We start from the raw sequence: 7,112 nt of genomic DNA on the forward strand, positions 1-7,112 counted from the left end.
GCTTCTGAGGGTAAAGGCCCCTGAGCACCACGAGGGCAGAAAGCTGACTTCTATCTCATATGAAGATGACACTCACACACTCGCTTGCACAACCCCTTTTTACGGCTCTTTAACACACCTCACAAATAGAACACAAGGAAAAGAACTACTATGCCCGAACCCGTGATGCCCAGAAGACGCGCTACCCTTTGGCCAGCACAAAGATTACATTGACTCTCATTTCCCGATGCATTTAAGAAATAAATTTACAAGCAGCAATAATGAATCCACTACAGAATAAAAACTAAAACATTGTTTTTATATTTTATTCTTCTATTTTGATAAACGTTGAACTATGAAACCGTAGTGTAGTCAATGAACAATCGAATATCTAAACTAAGAGTACAAAATTCAATTCAATTTAAATTTAAGAAAATGCATTATGATCGAAAAGTTGCATAGTCGGAATAATATTTTATCACAAAATTATTAAAACAAATGAAATTATAAATGTGAACTAAATTAAACGAACGATAATTATGATTCTCAAAAACAACAATACTTTGAACATAATATCGTAGTTTCTATCGTGTATATAAATATTATAACAAAAAAATGCAGTGAAATAAATAAAATTTGGAATGAGATCTTGAAATTAATAGAAATTAAATAGAAATGAAATAGAAAGATACCTAAAGTATCCATACTATATATTCAAGTACTTGTGTACTAACCGCATGACAGAGATTAATCGACAAAGATGACACACTAGATTCAATAAAAATGCTAAAATCAAGCCTAAAGTTCTATGTTTGGTAATTATTGTTTTCCAATGCCATGTAAAGCATTCAAGATCTTAATCAATCTTAAGGGGAAGGGGGTGCACTTTTATCAAAGAGTATATGAGAAAGATTTGGGGAATTCAGAATTCGTTGGTTCAAACTCAGAATTTCTGCAAGGTTTCCCTAACGTTGAGATTTTAGTCATGACCTACACAGGAGATGAAAATTAATAAAATCTAAGAAGAAATGTAGATATATTCTCATTGTTGAATCATTTTTATAGGTTCTTTATAGAAATAAATAATATCAGAACTGTCATTTTGATTTTAAAGAACCCATTTACCTATCCATTTCCGTTTTTAAATATCACAATTTCTCATCCAAAATATGAATGAACTTTTTAATCCATAAACTTTCAATATGGTATTTTGCATTTCATACCTACCTACAATTCCAATAAATCAGTGAAAATTCAAAGGACACCGCAGAAAAAAGTCCTCAGTTACTTAGAGATGTTAGTTTATTTTTTAAAAATGTTTGAAAACAAATAAAATGTTAAATTAATTATTAATTATTAATTGAAAATTAATATATCTGCTACTTGAAAAAATGAAATTATTTCTTTTCAACTAATTTTCATTTTTAGAGACAATTTTATTTGCAATAATTACTTCCTGAATTCTTCTGCAATGAAAGTATGAAACTCTGCATAACAAGGAAAATTAATTCCTTTTGTAATATAAATAACTGGTAACGTCAATAAGTAAGTAAAATAATTTAATGAAATTTTAGGGCATTTCTCTAACGTTTATGAACGTGGCCAATAAACGTATTTTAAATTAGATTCCCCACCTTCATAATTTTCTTAATTCAAACAGAAAATGCAATTCCATTTATGCATTATTTTCCGAATATTTAAAATGTACAAACTTTGGTTTCGATTTATTTTATTATTCATACAATTTATTAATCACAAAGCATAATGCAATTTATTAATACAAATGCAGTTCAAAGATCAAATACCAAATTTCACCCATCTAGTTCAAAGGGTTTTTGAGTTATCTCGTTCGCAGACAGAGAGGCATAATTCCAAAAATGTGGTTTTTAGATTCTCTAAGATCTGAAACATGAAAAATCATTAAAATCACGAGATAAAATTTTTCGAAAATTGAAATGCTTTCTTTTATATACTTTATATACAGAAATGTAAAAACACAGTAAAAATGTTTTACTTTATATAATACTAATTAAAGTGTTTAAATTATAAAATCCAGAAATTTGAACTACACTTTGTTTTTTTTTTTTTCCCCATAGAATATTATAAATTTATGAAAGATGGTTTATTCATGCGCACGACGTATTAATTTCATAAACCTTTGGATAGGCAAATGAGTAGCATTAAAAAGTTAATCTCAAAATTTGATTTTTTCTTATTTCTTGCTTGTTATACTGTTATGTTGCCCGAGTCAAGAAAATTTCATTTGTGATTTGCAGATTCTACTTGCTTGCCTACACCAACTTCAATTTCTTATTATATCAATATTTACAACATAAATATTGATAAAAGATCTACAACATAATTTTGTTAATTCTGGATAGGTGGCTTTGCGACCGTAAGTGGGGTTGGCAGCATTGCATTATTTATTCACCTTCTTTCATCATTTTTAACTTTAAAAAGCAACATAAATACATAGTTGTTTTCCCTTCTCAATCGCATCATTTAAGACTGAAGACCAGATCATCAATATTCTTTTGGTTTCCCTCAGTGGCAACACTATTAGCTCTGATTCGATCTATTGTTTTTGAAAAACAGATCAAATATGAATATCAAAGGGAAGTGTCTTTCTGGTTTATTTATTCCAGCAGACGGTAAAAGTGGTATCGAAATTCTTTTCAGATTCACCTTTTATCCGATAGATGGCGGCAGGAGAATATGAGTCCTAATATTACTCAAACATTAAATGAATAAAATTAATAAAAAGAATTTTTTTAAACACACATTTACTAAATACTATAAAGTTTTTTTTATTGTATTATTTATTTTCAAATCTTTAGTTTTTGATTTATAATTCATTACTGCAAATACTATGAAATCTTAAAATGACAATTTCTCAATTCCTATGACTAGTATGTATGAAATCAAATGTTAATATCATTACGCTATTAACTAATAAATACTGTCTGAAAATGTTAAAACAGTGTACTGTCATCGAGAACATGTAAGTGTAACAAAAGTTTAGTACTCTAGCACATTAGATAGGGAGTGAAAATCGATTGCAAGATTTGATTTTTCATTCAATGATACATCTAATGAGGAGAAAGCAACGCAAATGTCCTGGTCGCCAGTGCAAAAGGATATTTAAAAAATGAGGAATCAATTAATTTAATTTAAGAAATACCTATTCCAGACTTATATTTTCCAGATTCTTAAAAATTCAAATGTCTCCAATTAAGAAAAAAACAATAAGAAAAAGTCTTTTTTTTTCTTTCAAAATTTAGGAGAAACTTGTTCTAGGTTTCTTAAAATAAAATAAAAAATAGTTTTATGTTACAGACATCTGATGCACTGAAATGTAACCTTTAAAAGAGAAAGCTCCTTAAGATCTTTTTCATACTACAATGGAGAAGCTGGGGGGGAGTGCAGTTGGCAAACTTGACCTCCTCATATCTAATTGTGAAAGAGATGACTGTATATCGATTAATTCCGTAGAGTATCTCCAGTGACATAGCTTTTGAAGGGAGTGAGGGACAAAGGGTGTGATTTGATTTGATTTGTTTGGAATTTTCTGGTGCAAAAGCAATGATGCTGATCATACTGCACCAGATAAAAAATTGTAGATAGATACAATTAGATCCTTTTAAAACAATCATTGAAGAGAATGTGAAAAGAAAATCTAAAATATAATCAAAATTTAAATAAATGTATAAACTTTATGGATTTTTAAAATGCAAAGATTGGACATGAGGTATCTTATCAAGCAAGGAAGATAATGGGTGCTATATTTTTTAAAAAATCTAGCACCTCAATCTAAAAAAAAAAAAAAAAATCTATGATTGAAATATGGGGATTTGACAATATATATTGAACAGACATTTGACAAAAAGTGACAAGAGGCGTGAAGATTAGAAACAAATGAATCATATAATATCCCTTTGAGATATTTATACTCGGAAAGCTACTGGATCTCACAGTATATCTCGTAATTTGGTTGAAATGGTATGTCAAGACGTCTTGCGATGTAATTGAATTTGAAATGTTATAGAGCCTCCCCATCCAAATACTGATTGGCATTTAGGTCAGTTAAAAAAATAAAAATATTAGTTTTTTTTTTTTTTTTTTTTTTTTTTTTTAAGTTTACGAATGTGAAATTTATGTTGGTTAAAACCCATATAGATATCAGAGGGAATGAGATTGCAGGTACTATAGTTAAAAACAACTACAAGAAAGGAAATAATGATTGTGAGTTGAGACCCAGTAAAAGATGGTTTAAGCAATAACTGTTTCTAAAAAACTGTTTCACAAACAATGGCAAAACGGGAAAATTCAACCAATTCTCGATATTTTTTTTATGTGGAATTGTGCCAGAAATTAAGGTGTAGTGCTTTAGAAATTTTTATTTTAAACAAATGACATCACATGGTATCTTTCTATTTATCAAAACATATTCTTTGGAAAAAGAAAAGAGTGTAGATGTAGTTTAGATGATGGTACCGTAAAGAAATATGCTTATGCTTACTCACGACTTATCACTTGGTTAAGAGTATTTCCAAAACCTTTTCACCAGTTTGGTTTACTGGAACTGGTATGTATATTTATCAAAATATCAAAAAAGGAATTTGATTCTAGACAAGTTAGAAGACTGTTTAAATGATTTACTTGCATTGTCTGAAAACTTGTATGTTTGTAGATGTTTATAGCATATTTGATTTAAGCAATTTAATTAATTGATATCCTTGAGAATCTTGAAGAAAAATTTTAGCAGCGGAGGTGAACCTAAGGTCGGTGCATGTATCGGTTTATTTTTTATTTTATTTCCGTTATTTTGTTGATCTATAGTAATTGACCGATATTAGATATCTTATTTTGAGGAAGTAGCTTCACATTGTCCATCCAATGAATTTGCTAAATATCTATGTTCGATAAGTTTTTATAGATCCCGAATTCCAAAGTTGAATGGGACTTGCCTTTCTGGTTACTGATGGGATATAGACTAATTCTGAAGTGCATGGCAGATGATAAGTCTATGACCGACGGAACGCATATTAATTTATATATTTCAAAAATCTCGAAATTTTTACGCTCGAATTTATTATTTTAACCCTTTCTATTTAAAATTATTAGGTAGCAAAATTTCATTAAAAGGTTTTAAAACTATTTTGTGAAATTCATTTTTTAGACACATTTTGATATTTCCACTTGACGTCTTTTAGTTGAAAAAAGTGTCTATATATAATGTCTTGTATGCAGATATTTCTACTAAAGCTGAAGGATAATTCACGAAATCTGTTGGTGTGTTGAATACAAAACTGTTTAACAAATGTCCTTTGAAAACATATAATTTTTTTCCAAGTACGCAATTTACAGCAAAATGTTAAAGAATATAGTTTGATAGTTATTGATCAGAAAACATATTATCTGAGATTTTCTTTTTATCTCCAGAATAATTGCTGAGCAGAAATGTTGCCAATTATTTGTCCGATAGTGCATCATAGTGGGAGGTATATGTGTACTACCCATCTGCTGTCAATATTTTCCACAACACTTATCACTTGATATTGCCTTATCCGACACAAATCGGATACGTAGTTAGGCCATAGAAATACCAAATTTTGTATACATGTATTTTGGAGAATGAAAACGCATAAAAAGCTATTTTTTCCCATGCTTTAAAAAGAATTTTGATTAATTAAGAATTAAGTGGTATTCGAAGTTTCATGGAATTAGATTCTGAAACACTGGTGCACGAGAATAATTTTTACAAAATTTCAAAATTCCAAAAAAATATTTTTAATTATGTAAATTTAACTATCCAATTTTTTTCAAAATTTTGAAAAAAATTTTAAGCAAATTATCATTAAATATAATTTGCAATTGCATTATTGAAACTATGTCAAAAAATAATTTTTGAAATTTATGTAAATTCATTTCTTTGTTTTATGAAATCTCTGAATTGTTTTTCTTCTTTTAAAAATAGCTGTCTGTTTCTGTTATATCAGATAGTTTGGTCAAGAACTTTACGCTTATGCTATGAAAAGATAATCAGAGATTTTATAGCTTATGCTATATATGATTATATTTCTGTCCCTCTCCATAATTTTAAACATAAGGAATATTTATTTCAGAATTATATTCTTCATTTGGTGTTCATTAAATATTAGCCTCTTTAGGTTTATTGCGATTAAAGGTTGTTAAACGTTTAAATTAAATATTCTATGTGAATATTTCTCAGCAGAATATTTTTAAACTTTAAACTTTTATAAATATGTACTGTTTTAGATAATAATTTAAATGAATTATTGTTGAATAAAAATTATCAGTCATAGTTATAAAAATTTCGCTCTTGAAAAAATTTCTATCATAATGTTACAGTTTAAAAACAGGCTAAATTCTTATTTCTAAATTCTGTTGGAAAAAATTATTAAAAGTTAAGATGAGCAACACGCGTTTTACAGAAAACTATTTCCCTTTTTACGTAACGAGGAAATTTTAATGCTTATAGACTAAATCAACCCCATAAATGCTAAATGGTTTTCAAAAAATAATAACATTTTTAATCTCTCATAACTTTTAGAAGCAATTACTTTCGAGCGCAACATTCCTAGATTATTCCAATTGAAAATTGTAATTATGAGCGAAAATCGCATCTCCTTTTATTTTTTATTACCTTCTTAAATTGAAGATGTAACAAATTAATTTACTTCAAAAGATTAATCGAAATTAGATTTGGAAATGCATAATACTTTTCCATTACCATAATCTGACATCTAAGAAAGCATTCGTGGTTTCTTCAGTTTAGTGGACAAGATTCCCGTTCATTTCCAAAAAGTCGCGAGTTCGAGTCTATACATAGCTTATAAGTGAGATGATAGGGGAAGTTCAAGTACCTTTTAAAAAGTACTAAGGGTATCCTGTATGAAAGCAAAATATTCATTTTTCATTCTTCCAGTATATGTATATATAAGTGTGTAGTTAATTTTTATTTAGTAATATTTGGGAAATGTGTTTCGCAGGATTCGAAAACTTTATCTTGTAATCATAGAAATTATACGGCACAATTTAGATTCAGAATTGTACAGTATTAGAAATAAATACTGAGCAATGTAATAAAGCTTAATATTTTACACGATGTC

The sequence above is a fragment of the Argiope bruennichi genome, chromosome 8, assembly GCF_947563725.1.
Source record: "Argiope bruennichi chromosome 8, qqArgBrue1.1, whole genome shotgun sequence".
Classification (NCBI taxonomy): Eukaryota; Metazoa; Arthropoda; class Arachnida; order Araneae; family Araneidae; genus Argiope; species Argiope bruennichi.